Source organism: Balaenoptera ricei, chromosome 8, assembly GCF_028023285.1.
Source record: "Balaenoptera ricei isolate mBalRic1 chromosome 8, mBalRic1.hap2, whole genome shotgun sequence".
NCBI lineage: Eukaryota > Metazoa > Chordata > Mammalia > Artiodactyla > Balaenopteridae > Balaenoptera > Balaenoptera ricei.
In genome coordinates this window covers 4,653,995-4,679,279 of record NC_082646.1, presented here as the reverse complement: position 1 = coordinate 4,679,279, position 25,285 = coordinate 4,653,995, and the positions used below count along the sequence as shown (strand labels likewise).

General features: G+C 37.3%; 1 protein-coding gene across 3 annotated transcripts in view; it reads right to left on the bottom strand.

Moving 5' to 3' along the window:
• ARHGAP32 (Rho GTPase activating protein 32) overlaps nucleotides 1-25,285 on the bottom strand; it is a 275,222-nt gene that overhangs the window by 202,425 nt on the left and 47,512 nt on the right. The gene's annotated exons all lie outside the window — the stretch shown is intronic.

The following is a 25,285-nucleotide window of genomic DNA, read 5'->3' as shown; positions in this document are numbered from 1 at the left end:
ACTTGCTTAAGTCCAATGAGTTCCTCTCATCAACACTATATACTGACTTTATTTTTTTTATTTTTATTATAGTTGATTTATAATATTGTGTTAGATTTAGGTGTAGAGCAAAGTGAATCAGTTATACATATATATATATATCCACTTTTTTTTTAGATTCTTTTCCCATATAGGCCATTACAGAGTACTGAATAGAGTTCCCTGTGCTATATAGCAGGTTCTTATTAGTTAACTATTTTATATATAGTAGTGTGTATATGTCAATCCCACTCTCCCAATTTATCCCTCCCCCCCTTATCCCTTGGTAACCATAAGTTTGTTTTCTACATCTGTAACTCTACTTCTGTTTTGTAAATAAGTTCATTTGTACCATTTTTCTTCAATTCCACATATAAGAGATATATTTGTCTTTCTGTGTCTACCTTACTTCACTCAGTATGACTATCCCTAGGTCCATCCATGTTGCTGCAAATGGCATTATTTCATTCTATTTCATGGCTGAGTAATATTCCATTGTATATATGTACACATCTTCTTTATCCATTCCTCTGTTGACAGACATTTAGGTTGCGTCCATGTCCTGGCTATTGTAAATAGTGCTACGATGAACACTGGGGTGCATGTATCTTTTTGAATTATGGTTTCTCCAGGTAACACTATATACTGATTTTTAAAATCAATATGAAAGGCTTTTTAAAAATTAGTCATCCCTGGGCTTCCCTGGGGGCACAGTGGTTAAGAATCTCCCTGCCAATGCAGGGGACACAGGTTCGAGCCCTGGTCCGGGAAGATCCCACATGCTGTGGAGCAATTAAGCCTGTGAGCCACAACTACTGAGCCTGCACTCTAGAGCCCGTGAGCCACAACTACTGAGCCCGCGTACGCGCCTAGAGCCTGTGCTCCGCAACAAGAGAAGCCACCGCAATGAGAAAGAGCCCGCGCACCACAACGAAGAGTAGCCCCCGCTCGCTGCAACTAGAGAAAGCCCGCGCACAGTAACGAAGACCCAACGCAGCCATAAATAAATAAATAAATAAATAAATAAATAAATATTTAGTCATCCTTCTGTATCCTTGAGGGATCAGTTCCAGGACCCCCCAGGGATGCCAAATTCCAAGGATGCTCAAATCCCTTATATAAAATGGAGTATTAGCATATAACATATATAACCCATTTACTTTAAATCATCTGTAGATTACTTATAATACCTAATACAAGTGCTATGTAAATAGTTGTAAATACAATGTGAATGCTATGTAAATAGTTGCAACAAATCCAAGTTTTGCTTTTTGGAACTTTCTGTAACTTTTTTTCTTGAATATTTTTGATCTGCGGTTGGTTGAATCCGCCGATGCCGAGCCCGCAGGTACAAAGGGATGACTACCTTCCCTTTATCAGCTCCACTCAAATCATATCTGAAAATTACTTCCCTGAACTCACCAATTTTTTCACATCGCCATGACTATGTTTGTACTGCTTAGCCCCTTTCCTTTGAAGAGGCTTTCACTCATTCACTTGGTAAACAATGACTCATCCTTCAAGCAACACTTTCCTCTTGAAGTCCTTCTTGCCACTGATTATCACTGTTTTATACTGGTTAATGATAACATTTCCAGTGTTGGCTCAGTAATCATGATGCTGGCTTTTGGAAACAGACAGATACACATACATATACACACACACACGCGCACGCACACACACATACACACACACAGATTTAATCATTTTGGAGCAAACAGCCATCTATTCCTTTTATCCTTTAACAAATAGTTTTTCAAAATCTACATAAGTGATGAAATCAGACTTTTGATTTGATTTATTCATATGGTGATTTACAAAAGGAACTATCTTTACATTCCTGGGGTTAGTAAATAATCATATCTGACCATGGTGTATTACTCCTTAATGAGCTTTGATTCTGCTAATATTTATAAGATTTTTACAGTTATTCATTTGTGAGACTGATCAAGTTTCCAATGTACAATCTTTGCCAAGTTTCGCTAGCATCTTTTAAAATTTTTGAAACTGTTCCTTCTTTTTCTGTTCTCTCCACCAGTTTAAACGGCACTGGTATTATCCAGTTCATAAAGCTGTGGTAGATTTCCTCTCCAGTATCACCCAAGTCTGGTAGATTAGGATGAGAAAAAGGAGGGTTTCTCTTTAACAAGTTTTTCTCTTTCTTCTATGGTAATCGCTCCGCTTCCATTTTCTCTATCTTCTAGGGTAAGCTTGGTTGTTACAACAACTTTCCTAGAAAAATCATCCAATTCATTCAGTTTCTCATATTTGTTTCATCAGAGTTGAGCAAATCCAATGATTCTTTAAACTCCTTCTGTACCTGTGTTCATTTCCAAATGAAACTTAACAGATTAGTTATTTCATTGTTTTCTAAAACAAAACAGTTATTCAATTTCTCTAAATAGATCTATCACCTTACTGAAAATGTTATGTAACTTTCCAGTGCCTCGGTTTATCAATAAAAGTTCCTGTTTCATAAGGTTATTGTGAGAACTAGATGAGCTCATATATGCAAATTGCCTAGAACACACACTAGCACTCAATGCATTGTTATGTATTCATTTCTGCTTTGATCTTTGAATTCATATGCAACTGCTGCTGGAACAAATCACCCCAAACTTAGTGGCTTAACACAACATAAATGTACTATCTTAAAGTTCAGGAGATCAGAAGTCCAAAATCAGTCTCGCTGGGCTAAAGTCCAAGTGTCAGCAGGGCTGGTCCCCTGGGGAGAGAGGAGAATCTGTTTCTCGCCTTTTACAGCTTCTAGAGGCCACTTGTACTCCTTGGCTCACGGCCCCTTCCACACATCACTCCAACCTTTTGCTCCCGTCATCACCTCTGCTACTCACAATGATTCTCCTGCTTCTCACTTTTAAGGACCCCTTGGGCTACCCAGATATCCAAGATAATCTCCCCATGCGAAAGTTCTTAATTTAATCACATCTCAAAGTCCCTTTTGCCGATGTGTGGTAATCTGGTGTGAGTCCCAAAGACCTGTCCATGTCCCAACGCCTAGGAAAAGGATTTTTGCAGATATGATTAAGGATCTTGAGATAATTAAATAACCCTGGATTACCTAGGTGGTCCCTAAACGCCATCACAAGTATCCTTATAAGAAAGAGGCAATGGGAGATTAGACACACAGAAGAGGGAAAAGTGATGTGAAGAGAGCAGCAGAGATTGGAGTGAAGCACACAAGCACAGTAATACTAGCAGCCACCAGAAGCAAGAAAAAGTGAGGAACAAATTCTCCCCTGTAGCCTCTGGAGGAAGCATGGCCCTGCCAACACCTTGATTTCAGCCTTCTGGCCTCCGAGACTGAGAGAACAGCTTTACATTGTTTTAGCTACCAGGTTGGTGGTAATTTGTTGGAGCAGCCATGGTAAACTAATACACCATGTAAAGCAACACATTCACAGTTCCGGGGTTTGGACAGGGCCATATTTAAGAGGCCATTATTCATGCCCACCGGTCTTTATTCATTTCTTCCTTTGCTCTCTTTGGATTTATTTTATGATGTTTTCTCTCTCCTTGAGTTAGATGGATAATTCATTAATTCTTTCTTGCTTATTATATGCATATTTAAGACAAATAATCTTCCTACACAAGCATACCTTGGATATATTATGGGTCTGTTCCAGACCACCACAATAAAGCAAATATCTTAATAATTAAGTCACATGAATTTTTTGGTTTCCTGGTGCATATACAAGTTATGTTTACACTATACTGCAGTCTATTAAATGTACAATAGCATTATGTTTAAAAAAGCAATGCACATACCTTAATTTAAAAATACCTTATTGCTAAATAATGCTAACCATCATCTGACAAACACAGGGTTGCCACAAACCTTCAATTTGTAAAAATGCAGTATCTGCAAAGCACAATAAAGTGAAGTGCAATAAAATGAGAATATGGTTTTAGCTACTAGATCCCATAGGTTCTAATATATTTTGTCTAATATATTTTGTCATTTTCTACATTTTAAAATTTCCTCTTTGATCCAAAAATTATTTACAGAGTTTTAATTTCCAGGTGATGGTGGCATGTAGACTCTTTATTAGGAAGTACCAGAGGGATCAACATCTGTGGTGAGAGGGAGAAGCAACACTCAGCAAAGAGAGAAGCCGGCCTGCACTGCAGACCTAGTGACAGTCAACACCAATCCCACGGGCAGCACTGACGTGGCCCCCAAAACTGAGGAGGGGCAAGAGGGCCCTTTATATCCTATACCAACCAGTCTTCGGGCCACACTGGGAAGGGGTGCTAAATTCACAAACACACACCAGCTAGGTTTCAAATTCAGATTATGCTCTTGGAGAACTTGATAGCTGAATTTTCAAAATTCTTTTCACCTTTTAGTTGGGGCATTAGTTCAAATAGAAATAGCTTTATTTTGAAAGCTGCACTTTTATCCTACCAGAAAATGCAAATTTCAGTTACGTGTACATAAGGAATACATATACAAAAATTGTTTTCTCGTACTTTCTCCACGATGTTTCGGTAGTTATAATTATCAAATATAAAAATGGTTAAAGATTTACAAACAAAGCATATCTTTTCCTTCTGCTCCTATTGTTTTATTGAGTTCAGGCTGAGGAACCTTTCCTGTAACTTTTCTATTATTCCTCTCCTCCAAATGATACCCAAGAAAGCTTAAACCTGTTTTTCAGCTAAATGTTTCTAAGGCCTGTTATGCAAACCATGCTTAACTTAGGAAGCACAAAAGAGCAGAGAATTACAATCTCACACCAGTTCTTAGGCAATCTCTCAGACTAGCTGGCCAAAATCTCTATTCTTCTGGCCCAGAAATATAATTTCTCCAGTAATTTTCAAACTTTTCTAATATTTTGATAATTTCAAAAACATTAACAACATTATTTGTAAAGATAATTACTAAGACTTGCCTCAAACTTTCTCGGGTCAGACCACAACTTTATTTTTCTGCCATACGATTATTAATATTCTTTCTCCCAGACTGAAAATGGAAGATAGAGACGTCCTCCTACTTGCAAATAAAAAGTACCTAAAATCCAGAGATTAGTAACATTCACGTTAACTACCCATCCACACATACGCAGCGCTCATTCTCAATCCCACACAACTTAGTCCGCCTCAAACAGAGGGAGCCATAACCATTTTGTCATGAAAAAAACAAATCCTGGCAATCCCATTTCCAAACACATCTCTTTTTTCTAAAGCTCATAAACAATGAAAAGGAATTATACTCTGGGTAAGTGGGGGTTTTAATACGACAGCACTAGCATAAATTGCTTAAGAAAGCTGGATCAGGCAGAGCAGGTCATTTAACAACGAATATGCTTTTCCTTTAACTGGAACATTCTCTAGAATGAATTAACTTTTTTAAAACCAGAGTATCATTAACTGAAATACTGTGGCTTAAGTACCTATAATATGTTCATTCACCATTTGGAGCGTCCAGGAGAGCACAGAATAGACAAAACAAAGAAAAAAGATTTTAAAACTGGAGGTGAATTTTAAGGCAAAAGAAAGGATTTGTATATGGCAAAGGACTTGGAGTAAAAGAGACTGTGACTAACAATAAAGACATGTGAATAAGGTTTGGGAGAAAGAGGGAAAGGAAAAAACTATTTTAGCCCTAGTGCAACAATACAACAGAAAACCAAAGGTCACCTTTCACTTCTAGACAAAATGAAAAATGCCACTTTTATCAGGGGGTTATTAACTCAAAAATGTAGACAGCTTGCTGAACAGGGAAGCCCAAATGTTACTCTTACTACTTTTTGCTTACTAGCAGAGAATATATCTTATGCCCAATAAAGGCTTTAAACTGAGTGTTACAGCAGAATGCTGGAGGGTCATTTTCAAAAGCAGGTATATGGCAAAAGCTGTAGTAAAGTTACTCTCCAGTCCAAATGAGCCTACTGCATACTGCGAATATTCAATTAAAATGAAATTGTGAATTATGGCCAAAACATAGCCCTGCCAACGTCTTTCATACACACTCCTTTTTAATGCAAACAGCACAAATGTTATCAACTTCTCCAACACCTGCATGTTTTTTTAATAATCAATATATACAGAAATCACTACAGCAACCTAAATTAAAAAAACAAGCTGTCCCAACACAGAAAAGGTGAGAGGAGAATACACACTCAAATGTCTGCCTTGCCAGAGTCAGGTTTTCCCAACATGAAGGGACGTCAATTCCTCAGTAAACACATGTCCTCTGATTGGGATCCAGCCTGGCTTCACTCAACGGATGGTGACCCACCTGCATCACGATCACCTACAAGGCCATTAAAAAGGCAGATTTCCAGGATCAACCCTGCAATGATTCCGTTAGCACGACTCAAAACTCTGCATTGTTAACAACCTCTAGGCATTCCCTTTACAGGTTAAAGCCTGGTTATTGTTTTGGTGCAGAATCCATAATGGTAATAATACCTTTGCTCCAAGTTATATCTATTCATTTCTACAAACTATTTAACAAATAGAATTGAACCAAATGGTACAACAGTTCTCAAACTTAACGATACATTAGAATTATCTAAGGAGCTTTTTTAATACTTTCCAAAGCCTGAGACCCATCAACTAAATCAAATTCTCTAAGGATAAGGTGAGGGCATCAGTATTTATTAAAAGTCTCCTAGGTAATTCTGATGTGAGGCCATGTTTAAAAATCACGGACTCAGATGATGCTATACATTCTGATTAGGGGGAAAAAGGTGTACAGAAATTAAAAATGAAAAAATAACTTCTAGAAACTGAGAACACTGACGTTTCAGACACATCCATTAGCAAGAGTCTAGTGCAATGGTGAGTTCCCCTATAGAAATAATGTAAGTGACATACATATTAAATTTAATAGCCTAGTAATAAAACTTCTTAAAACAGGTAAAATTAATTTTCATAATATATGTTATTTACTTTAATATATCCAAGCCATTATCAGTTCACCAAGTATTCAATATTTAAAAATTAATGATCTATTTTACATTCTTTCGTCATACTAAGCCCTTGAAATCCCATATGAATTTTCCACTTACAGTACACATGTCAATTCAGAACAGCCATATCCCAAGAGCTCAATAACCACAAATGGCTAGTGGCTATATTTTGAACAGAACAGACCCAGTATATTATTGAATTTTAGCTACTCTGCACCTCTAGCTTGCTTAGAATGTTTGAATGCTTGAAAATTTCTCATTAGCCAACTATTTAAGCTTAGCTATTGATCTGTGGTATCAGTGGAATAGTAGATTGTTTATTTTTTATTTGTTTGTTTTTTACCTTTTCCTTTTACCCAGGCTGCCAGACAATCCATGACTGAGCGCTAAAGCACAGGAAGGACATAATAATTAGTCAAATATTCGCACTATAGGGAAAGAAAAGGTGGAAGGCTGAGTAACACCAGGAATGCTAATAGGAAAAGCAGAATTGATGATATTTTTAAATGTAATCTTGGCATAATTCAGGAAACAAAATGAAAAAGATACCTGCTTACTTTTATGAATTCAGACTTTTTGCTGACATTTTTTAAAATCTGAAATAAAGATTTAAATATCAATTTAAATATCGAACATTCATTTCAAAAACAGTGAAAGGAGTAAAAGCGGACAAAATGAAAAGTAAATTCAACTTTCCAAAAACAAGTTTCTATATGCCAGGATTCCACAAAGAACCAAAGAAAATTAAGGAACTAAGTTAACAAGGTCTACCATGCTCACCAGAACTGAAGTTTCAGGCAAAGAAAGAATCAGCTGGACACCTGCCCACACATACGCCACTTGAACCAAATCACATTGTGGTACTGTCTTGAAGTAAGGATAAAAAGAGCCAATACCAGAAATTTCTGTGTAGAAATAAAAAGACGCCAAGTCCATTTACTGGCCTTCATTTTGAATACTGGTGATGAGCTCACAGGCTCCACGGTGACGGTGAAGTAATAAAATGCCAACCAAGAAAACAGATGAACCAACCGCACTATTATCACTAACTGAAATTTTACGTCCACAAGAAAAGTGGCAAACAGATGGCGGTGCCACCGTACTGGGGACTACAGCATCCACACCCTGCCATCACTGCAGAACTCTCAGAATTATACTAGAAGACGTGGCAAGAGATTCAAACTTTTAGAAGGCTCTGGTCCCTGCATTCAGATTACAAAAGCTCTACAACGGAATGGTTATGTATTAAAAACTTAGTAATTCAAACCAAAGAGAGTCAAAGAGAGGAACCCACATTTATTGAGGTTTAAATACCGGCCAAGAGAGTTATACCAGTGAAAACGGTGAAGAAAGAACCTCTGAAAATTCTCTCCTCAGTTTTTAAAAGATTCTGAAAATTAACCAAAGGCTTGCAGCAATCCAGGGAGCATTTTTTTTTTTCAATAAAAATGACTGAATCTCAGTAGAAAGAGTGAGCTTTGTGTTGCTTTAACTTGACCTAATCCCACCCCTGCCTCACATTTCCACGGTTTCCTTGAAAACCAACAACCTACAACCCATGAAAACCAGCAACCTGGCAGATACCAGAGGTTTGGAGCTGCCTGAAAGCTTCGTTCCCAAGGAATTCTCAATATAGGGACCTACCTGGTACCTCCCTAGAACACCCCACTTGTACAGCTATCTTTATTTGATATGACTCAGGGACCAAGCTGAGGGTTGGAAGTCTGTAGAGGTTGCAAGGGCAACAAAAGGTAAGATGTGGAGAGGCTCGGCAAGGTTTGGGGACACAGGAAAAGAATCACATAATTGAATCCCTTAAAATGAGCCAATTTTTAAAATTAAGTTACTTAAGGATTTTAATTATCACCTTAACTGGGACAAAGTCTGCATAATTTTATATATATATATATTACATTAACATGGCCAGATAGCAAGCAACAAAATTATGTCTAAGCTGCTAAATGAAAATACGCAGTTAGCTGCTACTGAAGAACTGGAACGTCAGGTGGCACTCTTGTAAAAGAAATAATTATGGTAACAATGGTAACACAGGCTAAGAACATGAACCTCAAGTTTAACATTACACTACGTGGCCAATCCAGATTCTTTTATAAAACATACTTCAAAAGAAACTACTTAATTTTTTTCCGAATACACAATCCATATCTTTGAGGAAATGCTTCAGATGCTACTGAAAAAAGTCATTCTTTTTGGACCCGGACAAAGGTCAAGGAGCTTTCATCTTCACTCTCCCTAATCTCTCTCATTTAAAGTTACAGTGAGGATGCAAGTAAAACATATAATGAATGATGCAACTGTACTCCATAACGTATTTACTAGTTTGTTCGATTTAACTTTTTTTTTTTTTTAATCTGGTTACAAAACATCTTAAGGTAAAGCATTTTTGTTGGGATGTGGCAGGAAAGCAAACAACTGTTTAAGTATTTTTGTCTTCTCCAGGCTAAATTTGTGACATCACGTTAAACTAGAATATGCTTTTTAAATGAAATTTCTCACAAGTAATATTTCACAACTTAGAGAACTGACAGTAAAACTTTTTTTAAAATAAGACTGAAATATCTTTGGACTAAGTGATTTCACATCAAATCAATTCAATGATTGGCTAACATTTAAAATGTAAAAATCTAACAAATAAGAGCCTAAAATTTCATATAGTATTCAATATATAAAATAACTTTTCATAGTTATATAGCACATACTTTATGGTTCTTATACAAATATTTACTCTGTTGTGTTGATGTCGTTGTTTTATGTTAAGAAATCCTGCCCTATTTTTGACAGCTATTAAACATGTGGCAAACAATTATGTTTTCTGATTACAGATGAAAGCTCAGTAGAGTAGCATTTTCTTATTAAGTTAAATACACTAACAAGCAAGTATTTCAAACTAAATGAAAACCACCTGGAGTGTCTTCACACTGTCAAATGTAAGCATGACACACTACCAGAAAATCAAATAACTTTCAATTTTAAAACCTAGGGAAATCCTAGTTCTGGTAATGGTATAACAGCTTATATTTTTCCACCACGTTGTCTATCTCCAACAGGTTAAGGACTATCAACTGTGAACAAAATATAAGACAAGTAATTGAAAAGACAGAAGAAGAACATCTAATGAATGGCTATAAACTCTGAAGAGCCATCCCATTTCAGAACCCCCTACAGAGTCAGCTACGGCCTTTCTAAAAATGCATCACAGCCCACCTTCTCCCTCTACCCATTTCTTCCTTCCCTTCTCTTCCCCCTTTTTCCTCAGGTGTCAATACCAATAATATACTAATAAACTTCCTTCACATCTCTCTCTGCCCCACAGAGTTTGCTTCCCAAAGGAACCCAACCTACAAAAGCAACCAAACACCAGCAAAACTATCAGGGATTCAACCACTTAAACAACCACACTCATGGGTAAGGTCCACATATCTAAGCTCTTCCCGAGAGCACATCCCAGTTCCCACAGTGTAGGAGTAACCAAAATTCCAGCAGAAAGCCACAGTCTTATTTGCTGGAGGTGTCAAACGACAGAGTTTGGGGTCACCAAAGTGAGTGTAAATTTGAATGTAGAAATTCCAGAAAGGAGAGGGCTGCAGAGGAGACCTATGCTCTAACAATAAGCTCACTTCAAATTCGTGGCTGACCCATTAACTCACATGTGCAAAGAAAGACTCCATGGAGGCCACCAGAGAGCAATAGCTGGAAGGTTGAAAGAGGCTGAGACGGTATCTCAGCTGCTGCCACCCCAAAGGAAACAGAATGTCAGCCAAGCCTAGAAACTGCTGGGTAAAAACCCCAGGCTTTACACTGAGGCTCTTTCCTGAAGAGTAAAGGCTATGCCCCAGGATTAAAGGGGTCCTCTTGAACTAGGGCAAAACCAGCCCACCCTGGTACACTACAAAACTAAGGTACCAAAGGTTCAATGTGATCACCCAGTAATTTTACTGCCTACTAAAACCAAAATGATACTCAGAGAAAGAAAACAGAAAAGACAGGCTCTCTACAACAATCATCCATAATGATTAGGATACAACAGAAAATTACTAGGCCATTGTAAAGAGAAAAAGCTGTCAACAGAAACAAACCATGGAATGACCGAGAGATATTGGAATTAGCAGGTAGTTTAAATATAAATAGAGTAAATATTCTAATTAAACAGAGGTTGTCAGGCTGGATAAAAAAGCAAGGCCCATTTATATACTAGTGACAAGCAATACACCTTAAAAATAAAGACATTAAAAAAAAAATAAAAAAATAAAAAAAAAATAAAGACATAATGGGAAAGAATACAAAAAAGAATGTATATATGTGTATAACTGAGTCACTTTGCTATACAGAAAAAATTAACATAACATTGTAAATCAACTATTCTTCAATAAAAAATAAAAATAAAGACAAAGATAGGTTGAGAATAAAAACAGAAAAAGATAAACCATCAACATAATAAGTCCAAGAAAAGCTGGCTTGACTATATTAATATAATCACTTTTCAAGAAAAAAATGTATTAGCAGAGGTAAAATGGGACTTTTGCAAATAATATAAGAAAAGTCAACTCATCAGGAAAACTTAATCATAAATGTGTATGCTCCAAATAACAAAACTTCAAAATACATGAAGTAAACACCAACATGGGCATACCTCATTGTATTGCACTTCCCTGTATTGTGCTTTGCAGATACTGTGTTTTTAACAAATTGAAGGTTTGTGGCAACCCTGGAGCAAGTCGATATATCTGAGCCATTTTTTCAACAGCATTATTATTATTTTTTTTCAACAGCATTATTTTTTAATGAAGGTTTGTACATTGTTTTTTTAGACATAATGCTATTAGACACTTATAGACTACAGTTTAGTGTCAACATAAATTTTACATGCACTGGGAAACCAAAAACTTCATGTGACTCACTTTATGTAATATTCGCTTTATTATGGTGGTCTAGTGAACCCACAAAACCTGAGGTATACCTGCAGAAATAAAGGGAAAAACAGATATCCATACCATAATTAGAAAATTTAACACCTCTCTTCCTCTCTAGAAAATCCTAGACAAAAAAATAATAAGGATATAGAAAAATTGGATAATATACAATTAAATCAACTTGCTTTAATGGACATTAATAGAACACTACAAACACAGAATACACATTCTTTCAAATGCATGTGGAACATAACACTGAGATGGAGCATATGCTGTGCTATAAACCAGGGCTCAGATTTCAAAAGATTTAGTTTACAGAGTAAAATTTCTGATAACATAATTAAATTAGAAATCGGTAATAAGATATCTAGAAAAGATTCAAATATTGATATTTGGAAATTAAGCAACATATACACAGCCAATGGGTCAAAGAAGATATTAAAAGGAAATTTAAAATATTTCATAATTTAACAATACAGAAAATATACTACATCAAAACTTGTAAAATCCAGTTAAAGCAGTGGTTAGAGGGAAATTTATAGCATTAAATGCTTAAATTAGAAAAGAAGATGACTTGAAATCAATCATCTAAATTGCCACTCATAACCTAGGAAGAAATAGGTAGAAAGAAATAATGCAGATAAGCAAAAATAAATGAAATAGAAAACGGAAAATCAGTAACTTAAAAAACTAAAAGATTAATAAATATGAAAAGCATCTTGCTGAACTGATGTTAATACTTCAATAAAAAGTTTTAAAAACAAAAAAAATTACAAACTATGACTGAATAAATGACATTTTTTTCCTAATTGACTTGCAGATGCCCAGTAAAAATGTTAAGTGTGCTGGGTCTAAAAGCGGGCTTTCCAAGGTTGTCTACCTCCATCACAGGGTCCAGAAGAGGCATTTCAAAGACAACAGGCCCTCGACAAAGAGGATATCCAAGTGCCCAATAAGCACATAAAAAGGTACTCAATGCTCATTAGTCATGAAAGAAATGAAAATTAAAACCACAACGAGATACAATTGTACACCCACTAGATGGTTAAAACTGAAGAACTGACAAGACAAAAAGATGTAGGGCAGCATTTCTCAACGTACAGGCATACCTCAGAGATAGTGCAGGTTCAGTTCCAGACCACTGCAGTAGAGCGAATTTCACAATAAAGCAAGTCACACAAACGTTTTTTGTTTCCTGGTGCATATAAAAGTTATGTTTACGCTAGACTGCAGTCTACTGAGAGCACAATAGCATTATGTCTTAAAAAATGTAATTAACTAATATTTGATCAATTTAATATCAATTTTTTTGCTAAAAAATGCTAACCATCGTTTCAGCCTTCAGCAAGTCATAATCTTTTTGCAACAGCAACATCAAAGGTCACTGATCACAGATCACCATAACAAAAAAGTCTGAAATATTGTGAGAATTACCAAAATATGACACAGAAGCACAAAGTGGGCAAATCCTGTTGGAAAACTGGTACCAGTAGACTTGCTCGATACAGGGTTGCCACAAACCTTCAATTTGAAAACACCCCATTATCTGTGAAGCACAATAAAGCAAAGCACCATAAAACAAGGTGTACCTGTATAGCTAAGAATCCCCAAAATCCTTTCAGGGGTCTGGCACGGTAAAACTATTTTCATAATAACTTATCACCTTGTCACTGTGTTGCATGATGGTGTAAAAGCAGATACATAAAAATATTGGTGTAACTATGAACAAAGGCAGTGTAATAAACTATAGCAAGTCATCGTATTCTTCACTAACATGCACTCACAATTCCAAAAAGCAAAATCTACTTTCATTTAAAATACGTTTGAAGCAGCAAAAATTATTAATTGTATTCAATTGTGACCCGTGAATCGATGTATCTCTTTAATATTCTGTGTGATGACATGGGAAGTACCCATAAAGTACTTCAGGCTTCGATACACAACAGATTGAGGTGTCTGAGGAAATCACTCGAGTGACTGCAATAAGGGATGAACTAGTTCCATTCTTCACTGAATGACATATTTATTTGAAAGAAGAACCAATTACGGTTACTCAAATCATATTTGTCAGGAATTTTCTCAGAAATGAAGCAAGTCTCTCACTTCAAGGAATAAAATTGTGTCTGTGGCAAATGATAAAATCTGAACTTTCAAGTAAAGTTAGATTTTTGGAAAAATTTGTATCTGACACTGTGAGCTTGATAGCTTTTCTGATGAGATCAGTGATAATATTAATAAATGGTCTCACAAGGCCAAAATCAAGGTGTCAGCCAGGCTTGACTCTCAGCTGTCAGCTCTAGGAAGAATTTGCTCCCAAGCTCATTCAGGTTGTTGGCCAAATTCAGTTCCTTGCAGTTGCAGGACTGAGGTTCCTGTTTCCTTGCTGGCGGTCAGCCAAGGGTCACCCTCAGCTTCTAGAGGACACTCATATTCTTCCTCACCTGTGCGCCTTCTGCCTCTGGGCCGGCACTGGCACACCTAATCCTTCTTGCCTTCAAATCTCTCTGACTTCCCCTCCTGTCACCAACCTGAGAAAACTCTCTTTTAAAGGGCCTACGTCATTTCCATAACTTAAAGTCAACTGACTTGGACTTACATCTGTAAAAATCCCTTCACAACAGTACCTAGATGAGTGTTTGACAGAACAGCCAGGGGACAGGAATCCTGGGGGCTGTCTTTGGAATTCTGTCCACCAGTCTTCTCACGGGCTGCCCCCAGACAAGAACTGAGTGCCACAGGGATATAAAGGCAAGCCTGTCCCTGGGAACCATGTGGCTCCCCTGACAGGTAACTTTGGCTCAATGGTTCCCCACTGGCTTTGCCAAAACTCTGAAAACTATGCCACAGTCTGGGGCTTTTCCTACCCACCTTCCTTTACTTCTGTCTCCCTCACAGAGGTCAGATGTGCACAGATCTCTTCCAGCTGGAGGGATGGACTTGCTCTGGACTGGGCTATGAATTACTCAAATATATGCATTTATCAAAACAGAGAACAGTACACCTAAGACATGCATTTTACTATATAAAAGTTATACTTCAATCTAAAAAGATATATGCTAAATAAATACCAATGCTACTAAAAAGAGTCCTTATCTTCTGAAGACAGGCATTGTGTATGAAAATAGTTACTGATGAAATGATACGACGGCAGATTTGCTTCCAAACAATCCTGGGTGGTAGGAGCGGCTTTGTGGATAAAGTAAAATTGGTCATATATTAAAGACTATTGAAGCTAGGTGAGGGTTCCGTGGGAATTCATTATATTTACTCTCTACTTTTGTACATATTTGAAAATGTCCATAATAAAAAGATATCTGAACTAACCTATTCTTGGCAGTGAATACAAAACAACAGGAATTCTAATACATAATTGGTCTGAGTACAAATGGGTACAACCCCTTTAGAGATCAATTTGTTTAAACCTACTAAACCTAAGGCTACATATGCTCTTCAACCCAGCAACTCACTTTTAGGACACCATAACAAACTCACGCAGAAGTAAACGTTCAAGGCTGTTCCATGCAGCAGAGTCATCAAAAAATTTGCAATAATCTAAACATCTCTGAGATAATGGATGAAGTAATTGTGGAATACTCACACAGTGAAAATATACACAATAGTTAAAATGAACTGTATCTTCATATAGCTACATGACTATCAAAAAATGATGAGGGGGCTTCCCTGGTGGCGCAGTGGTTGAGAATCTGCCTGCCAATGCAGGGGACACGGGTTCAAGCCCTGGTCTGGGAAGATCCCACATGCCACGGAGCAACTAAGCCCGGGCGCCACAACTACTGAGCCTGCACTCTAAAGCCTGCAAGCCACAACTACTGAAGCCCGCACGCCTAGAGCCCGTGCTCTGCAACAAGAGAAGACACCGCAATAGAAGCCCGTGCACCGCAAGGAAGAGTAGCTCCGGCTCACCCCAACTAGAGAAAGCCTGCGCACAGCAACGAAGACCCAACACGGCCAAAAATAAATAAATAAATAAATAAATTTTAAAAATGAGAAAAAAGCTGCAGAGTAATAAATATGATACTTGTTATATAGTTGTAATATGTACCAAGAAACGGTACATATTATTTATGGCTAGATGTATGTACTTAATAGAAAGGGTATCATGAATGAGTATGATAGTGTACCAAATTCAGGTTAATGGTTACTTCTAGGTAAGAAGAAAGGAAAATAACATCAAGGGTTCAACTATATATGTAATGTTTTATTTATTTATTTTTTTTTAATATCAAGCAAGTTAGTAAAATATAAGGAATTAATGAAGCTGGTATGTTGGTTTATGTTTCTCTCTATTCTTTCCTGTTTGTTTGAAACATTTCAAAATTTTTGGAAAACACGAAACAAAAAACTATAAAGCTATTGCAAGAGTTCAAGAGAGTTTACTACTTGATAACTGACAAGTTATCGAACATTAAAGTTTTCAAATAAGATTTTCTTTTTTTTTTTTTTTTAAAGTATTTGTTTATTTATTTATTTATGGCTGTGTTGGGTCTTTGTTTCTGTGCGAGAGCTTTCTCAGTTGCGGCGAGCGGGGGCCACTCTTCATCGCGGTGCGCGGGCCTCTCACTGTCGCAGCCTCTCTTGTTGCAGAGCACAGGCTCCAGATGTGCAGGCTCAGCAATTGTGGCTCACGGGCCCAGCTGCTCCGCGGCACGTGGGATCCTCCCAGACCAGGGCCCGAACCCGTGCCCCCTGCATTGGCAGGCAGACTCTCAACCACTGCGCCACCAGGGAAGCCCCAAGATTTTAAGAATCAATTTAATCAATTTCAAACATTACATACTATTTCAGAACTATAAACTATCTCACTTCAAAACACCCACAGTTAAATACTGATTTAAAAGAAGTCCTGCTGACAACACTAATAACACATAGTACAAAATATGAATTATGAATAACTAAACCCAAAAGTGTAGTCAAAGCATTGTGCCGAATAATTTTAAGATTATAAAATATATATGTAAGATGAATAGCCTACTATATCTACATTATTCTTCTTAAAAATATATATCCAAAGTAAATATGGCAAAATGCAAAATTTTATTAAGTTTAGATGATGGGCACCTAAGTGCTGTGATTCTCTGTGCTTTATGTTTTGAAACCTTTTACGAAGTGGAGAAAAATAAATATAATTGAAATATCTGCAGAAAGAATGGTAAATATATAATATGTATATACATATATATACATATACAGCATTCTAGGAAATTCTTCCCAAAGATCTCCATACTAGCTGTTCAAAAAAGAAAAATGTTTATTTATTTTTAATCTTCTACCTGAACGAATCTGGCCACTTTTATACTAACTAAACCACCTCTCCAGAGTGGAATGGGGAGACCTACTCAGCATTATGAACTTTATGCTTTATGAATGTTATGCTTCTTTAAAGGGGAGGCTCTGTCAGGATAAATGTGTTCTAGGAAAAACAAACAAACAAAACCCAAAGGTAGTTGTTTCTATCTTTGATTCCCCACTTGATCATTACCTTAGTTTTCTAGGTTTAAAGTAGGACTTCACAGGTTTTGATCACTGTAGTGGGTTGAATGGTGGTCCCCAAAAAGATATGTTCATGTCCTAATATTCATATGCAGTGAGTGTTGCATCATTTAGAAGAAAGACCTTTGAAGTTAAAGATCTTGAGATGAAATCATCCTGTATTTCCAGTGGGCCCTAAATCCTGTTATAAGCATCCTTCTGAGACAGAAGAGGAGATTAAGACACAAAGGAGAAGACCATGTAAAGATGGAGGCAGTGACAAGAGTGATGTGACCACAAGCCAAGGAAGCCTGGAGCTACCAAAATCTGGAAGAGCTAAAGGATCCTACAACCTGTGGAGGGAGTGTGGCCCTGCTGCCACCTTGACTTCAGCCTTCTGCTCTCTAGAACCGTGAGGGAATAAATTTCTGCAGCTCTAAGCCACCAGGTTTGTGGTCATTTGTTACAGCAGCCACCAGACACCAATACAATCTCCCCTTCCAGACATTCCCCTCCCGATTCAACTAGCTACCCAACATGGTACCTGCCATGACTTTCCTTGCTCTGTAGAATCTCAGTCCACATTTCCTGTGCCCCTCCCCGAGCTCTTGCTTGAGCCCCTACCCTTAGATGCTATATGTGTAGCAATATAACCTATTCTGAAACTTCCATCATCTGTAGCAAAAGTAGGTCTGTACCACTTTTGCTGTTATCAGCTGGAATTAAAGGACTGGTAAAGTGGCAGGGCACCATGGACACAAATGCAGGTGTGTGGGTAAAAAGTACCATTGAACTTGGTCTTCAAATAAGAGAAAACCAGCCCTGGGTGGTGGTAATATAAAAAAAGAAGCAGGAATAAGTGATATTGTTGGAGTACAGAGTCTCCAGTCACAAACAATTACAGAATTTCTGAGCATAAGTACAACATGATGTGATTTACAAAAACTAGAATCTGATTAAAATGTAAAGGCTACATTAAAAGATGTGTTTGAACCTAACATCAATTTATGAATCAGCTGTATCTTATCAATTCTAATTTCACAGAAACAAAAGTAATTGGATTCTGCAGAAATTCTGACAGTTAAGACTCAACTACTTTCCTCAGTCCAAATCTCCAAGGCCTCAGGCTGTTCTGACCCAACCTACCAGCCACAGTTTCAGGTTTGGATGTCATGGCCCTAATCCAAATGATGCAGCTTCTGCACATCCCTGCAAAGTAAGCGTGACAGCAAGAATGCAGAACAGGGGCTTCCCTGGTGGCGCAGTGGTTAAGAATCCGCCTGCCAATGCAGGGGACATGGGTTCGAGCCCAGGTCCGGGAAGATCCCACATGCCACGGAGCAACTAAGCCCATGCGCCACAACTACTGAGACTGCGCTCTAGAGCCCGCGAGCCACAACTACTGAAGCCCATGGGCCTTGAGCCTGTGCTCTGCAACAAGAGAAGCCACTGCAGTGAGAAGCCCGCACACTGGAACAAAGAGCAGCCCCCGCTCGATGCAACTGGAGAAAGCCCGCGCGCAGCAACGAAGACCCAACACAGCCAAAAATTTTAAAAATTTAAAAAAAAAAAAAAAGAATGCAGAACAAAGAACAAGAAATGGCTGGTGGAACAAGGACAGATGTCCCCAGGTAGAGGCCAGAAAAGGGACTGCAGTGATAGAAGTGCACAGGAAAGGTCTGGAGCTAGACCAGGAACCAGTTTTAACACCTGTGCAGCAAACATTTGCAACATCCCAGAAAACAGATTCAAGTGATGAGTGAAAATCAATTAACTCTACTAAAATCATTGAGTACATTATTTAGAGCAGAGACAAAGCTTCTGAATTAATAACATACTGGTTTTAAAAACCATGTTTTAGAAATTAAAAGCTTCTATCTCCCTAAAACTCCAAAACTAATTTACCAGCAAATCCTGTCACTTTACCTGTAAGACATATCCTGAACCTCACTATCTCTCTCCTCTGCACTGCTACCTTAGTCTAAGCCATCAGCATCTTTCAACTGGACTAGCATTTGCTTCTAACCCATCTCCCTTTCTCCATTCCTGCACATCATGATCTGGTATTCATTACCAAAACGGTAGTGAGAGTAATATTTTCAAAATAGAAATAAGCGGGACTTCCCTGGTGGTCCAGTGGGTTAGACTCCACACTCCCAATGCAAGGGGTCCAGGTTTGATCCCTGGTTGGGGAACTAGATCCCGCATGCATTCCACAACTAAGAGTTCGCATGCCCGCAACCAAGAAGTCTACATGCCGCCACTAAAAGATCCAGCGTGCCACAACTAAGACCCGGAGCAGCCAAAATAAATATAAATAAATATATATTTTTTTAATCTAAATAAGCTCACATCACTCATCTATTTTAATTTCTAATGGCTCTTCACCGCCCTGTCATGCTCCAGCTCTGCTGACCTCTCACTTCCTTCCTGGTCCACTGCTTTCCAACCAGAGTAGCTTTTTTGCACCTGCTACAGACCCTGTTCGTTCCTTCCCCAGTGCCTCTGCGCTCTCTACTCCTGGGGTCCCTGATTTTGACCCAGCTGCCTCTTCATCCAGGTCTCACCTCAAATGACCACCCCACCCCAGGCCTTCCGTAACTAAAACAAACCCTCCTAATCACTTGCCATCACTCTTTGCTCCTAATGATTAGAAACTGGCTAAAGACCATCCATCGCCCAGCTCCCAATATTATCTATCCTTTGCATAACACTGCACCAATTCTGAAATTATCTTCTTGTATTTATTTAACTAGAATATAATTCCCATGAGAGCAGGAACCCAATTTGTACACACAACTCAGAAATAGAAACTTAATTGTTGCATGCAGTACAAGCACTTTGGTAAACAGTCTGGCATTACTTCCTGAACTGGAACATTCACATATGCCTAGCAACTAATGTCCTAGGTACATACCTGAGGATTTCCTAATTTCCTAGCTATACACCTACCTAGTGTCTATACCTAAGAGAAACTCTTGCACAAGTACAACAGAAAACAAGTACAAAAATATTCTTAGAAGCACTGTTCACAATAACAAAACCTGGGAAACAACTCAAATGTCCACAAACAGAAAACTGGATAAATAAATTGTAGTCATAATCATAGAATGAGATATACATACATTATAAGATGGATACATTTTAGTGACAAGTAATAATATAGATGAATTTTAGCAATGTAATATTAAGTGGAAGAAATTCTAGAGATTAGACAGAGCATCATAATCTTTTTATAAAATTTAAAACTAGTTTTTTAAAAATAAAATATTCTTAGGAATATATAGATGCAATAAAACTATATTAAGGGGCTTCCCTGGTGGCGCAGTGGTTGAGAGTCTGCCTGCCAATGCAGGGCACACGGGTTCGAGCCCTGGTCTGGGAAGATCCCACATGCCGCGGAGCAATTGGGCCCGTGAGCTACAATTACTGAGCCTGCGCGTCTGGAGCCTGTGCTCCGCAACAAGAGAGGCCGCGATAGTGAGAGGCCCGCGCACAGCGATGAAGAGTGGCCCCCGCCTGCCACAACTAGAGAAAGCCCTCACACAGAAACGAAGACCCAACACAGCCATAAGTAAATAAATAAATTAATTAAAATTAAAAAAAAAAAAACTATATTAAAAGGGAAGCAAGAGAATGAATATAGGAACCACTGTCTAAACTGTTTACAACTAGGGGTTTATTATTATTATTATTACAAAACAATATAAAGAAAGTAAAGTAAAAAAGATATAGTCAGTTCAGAATTTCAGGCTTGCCCACAGTCCCAATTCAATGGAAATAAAAACCCAGATCTCTGGCTCTATGACACAAGGTTCTCCCAGTGGATGCTTGAATGTTGCCTGGGGCTGTTCAAGTTTTTTTTAAGCCCTTTCTGTAGAATGCTATCATTTATGTACAGACATGAATGAAAGCAGATTTTAAAAGACCTTAAGTGAACTCTTTAACAATCAAAAACTAGCTGAGGACTACCCTTCCTCACCCAGGTCCCAACAGTCTTTATTCTTTTCTTAACTCCGAAACATTTCTGCCTGAAAAGTACGAAACAAATGATTTTCAACACTAAAATATCTATGGAGTGAAGACAATAAGGCAACAATCTGAAAGTATAACAACAGGCACTGGTTAAAAAAGAATGGGATACAGCCATTCAAGAAAATACCAGGCAGTCCTAAAAAAGAACCATGAGGGAGACACTTTACATGATACAGAATTATGTAAAAAAAAAATAAAAAATGTTTTCAAGGTACAGAACAATACATACAGTAGGTTAGAATTTCTGCTTAAAGGAGGGAGAAGAAAAACATATACATGTAAAATAACTATACTCATACTTGCAGATGCTTAAAATATCTCTAGATGGAGACACAAGGAGTGAATATTATAAACTCTGCTATTTCCTTTGAATTTTGAACATCTGAATGTATTTATTATTCAAAAAATAAATTCTAAAATTTTAAAATAATAAAAGAAGACTATAATGGAAAACAAATACATTCTGAAGAGCACTGATGTTTTTCAAAGAGAAACTACTCCAAGATAACTATTCTTAACTGTGTACACTCGCAATCCGGATGATGAAAATATCGTTCACAAGGAGTGCACTGTTCAGTGGTTCTGACAGATCTTATTTGAAGCTTTTTTTAACAACTCTTTTCATGTTCTGAATGCTATATATCTTTTTTTTTTTTTTTTAATATTTATTATTTTATTTATTTGGCTGCACCGGGTCTCAGTTGCGGCACGCAGGATCTTTAGTTGCAGCATGTGGGATCTAGTTCCCTGACCAGGGATCAAACCCAGGCCCCCTGCACTGGGAGTGCAGAGTCTTAGCCACCAGGCCACCAGGGAAGTCCCTGAATGCTATATATCTTACCTACATATAAATAAGATTGGCTTATTTCTCCTTTTATTTATATTTTCTTCTGCTTGAAAAAGATTTATATCTATTATTACCAAAAGTGTACCAACAACCAGTATCAATTCATGTCTAACTTTTGAATCACTAGTAAGATAGTTCACCTTTTTAACTGGAAATTAAAAACTGGCCTTATTTGCTTTTTTGATAAGAATTGTGGGGTTTTTCTTCAGTGTTAGATAACAGTATTTTTACCTAAAATGACCTGTACCTGCCTGTACACCCAACCACAGACTTCAAAAGTGAAATGGTGATTGTACTTCCTCGTGTGGGACATTTCAAACTAATAAATTTTAAAACAGATAATTAAATCAAAAACCTACCATCTTCACATTACTTTTCAAAGTGGAAGTACTATAACAAGTGCCAAGGAATACAAAAAGTTAAAACGGCACATCTTCAGGGGAGGGGTAATTTTAAACACTGTTATATTTATATAAATTTAAATATATTATGGTGTGGGCATTGTAAAAGTCATCTGGATTTTTAAGATAGATATGAAATTTCAAAGACATTTAGAGCTACTTAACTCACATCTGACATCAGCTGTACCTCGATAGAGTGTTTGTGACTTACTAACCTACCATCAGCTGGTTTTATTCCAGTTCAGTAAAAATGTATACAAATAATAAAATAGGGTTCTACTTACAAGATCCCTATTCTTTTTTTTTTCCCAGAAATTTGCATTTAATTTGAAAGCAGTTAAGATAACAGATCAACTAAAATGGTTAGTGTATTTCAAAATATTCCTGATTTTGGTTATCAGTTCTTGCTAGGTTTGAATTACCACTAAATGGTGATGACATATTTATTTATTGTACTTGACAGTACAGTTATTCAGCAGGTATTAATGCACAAATTGAAAAAAATAATATAACCTTTTGCTGATTTGCTATAATGGACAAGGTTTCCATGCTTACTACCTGAAGCTCCCTTAAAGATGACACGTTTGAGTCCGGCCTTTTCATGCCGCTGCCTGGTGAATCACTGCTGACATTCACACACAATGTGTGAGTTGCTATGTAGAACAGGTGACCACTGGTGACGGACCACCTTTATATTTGTATATGCAGACATCAAATAAAAGGATGATAAATCATTTCACACAGATAAAGCAGGCAGGTTGCAGTTGCAGCCTGTTTTTTAGCCAAGTTTTGTCGAATGACTTCCTCTAAGCAAACACTGATTGCTCCCTGCTGGACTGCTTTCCCTGCTACTACTCTCCAGTTCTCTATATTTTTGTACAAGACTATATAGCTCAACCGGTATTTCTGTTGCAGTAGCCTCCAGCAGTGTACCCCTGTGTACAGTACTTGAAAGAGCAAACAATCAGAAGAACCCAGTATTTGCATTTACATTTGCACAAATCTTAATGACAATTTGCAAAATTCCTACACAGCACATTCAGCTTATTCTAAGGCAGCTTTCAAGTTAACTGCCTACTTCCTGAGTGTCTATTCCATTTTCTCACCCACTGACTCTGCTTAACCATATATTTTTATATTTCTCTACACAGCTGGAGAGGAGAGGGGGGTAGCATATGAAGACTCAGAGGGAGTTTCTAAGTCAAATATATTCTATAGGCAATGACCAGAATATTGCCATAACTGCTATATCAAATGAACTGTATATAACTGGATATTTTAAAATCAGTCATTACTGCAGCACTGTTTTTATAAGTCTATTATGTACATCTTATTGCCTTCTTAATTCATATTCAGAGGACTCAGGAGAAATAATGTTTTTCTTATTGTTGCCTATAGGTTCATTAAAATCCGTATTTCATGGAATGAAGCTAATTATCTCACCTGAGAGATGGAAGACTAAAAAAGCATCCAAGGAATAAAACTACACCGCAAAATGTTAACCATAAAAAAGCTTGTAGAAGCATCAAAAGATTATCTAATAAAGCTGGAATCTGCTACTTGAAAACTTCAATATGTGATTTTATTTTACTGAGCCATTCTGTGCACTGGTCCTACACTGACATCCATGAGGTGACCAGGTACAGCCACAGTATAACTTTATTTTTTTAAAGGATTTAATCCAGTATTTATTCCACACTCACGATCCTTCTCTGTAATCAGAATACAAATCATTAGAACAATCTATCAAATAATTTGCTGATAATCTTAAATAATGCAGCATAGCATTACTTTTAATATTTCTCTGTTCTAGATTAAGTTTAAAACCTCAAACAGCAATCTTCATTATCAATAAAAAAAGTTTTGAATTTAAAAAAAGGACACTATATCAAGCTGTTTCATAATTTAAGTATTTAAGGAAATTTAAGGAAAACTTAGTGAATAAATTTTAGGTATACTAACAGTGTCCCTTTGAGGTAGAATGCTAAAAGGACTTTTGATCAAATCACAGCCTAACTGAAACCTTTGCATCAGAAACTAACTTCTCTTAAATTCTCTCTAAAGTTAACTGTGGAGAATATTAGGTTTGACATATTAACAAGAGCCTTCCAAGATAATATACAGTGGACAAGAATGTGAATCCTACAACTGCTGCCTTCATGTACACTGAAAGCATGTAATTCTCCTATAATAGACATCCAAGACCCATTTTCAAAGTTTTTAGCATTCTATTACGAAAAGCACAGCCATGCTAACTTCAGTACACAAACCATAATCCCACACCTACAAAACAAAAATAGAATTAGTGGCAGTTTATTGCCTTATACAAATTTAACCAACATGGCAACCATGCCAAAGGAATTAAAACATTTTCAGGACATATGTACAGACTGTACATCTCAAAAACAATTCAACAATAAAATGCAAGAATAATCTGTGCATCATGTATCAAACTCAACAGTTGGGTGAAAACATCAATGCAATAAATGGGATTACAAAGGCACTTCCCTACACAAAAGAGGAAATGAAAATGCAGCCTACAGGGAGCTTGAAGAGTGTGTAACTACTTCACCATCTCAACTTGGGAGGAAAAAAAAAAGCAGATTTAATCCAACATTTATAGGA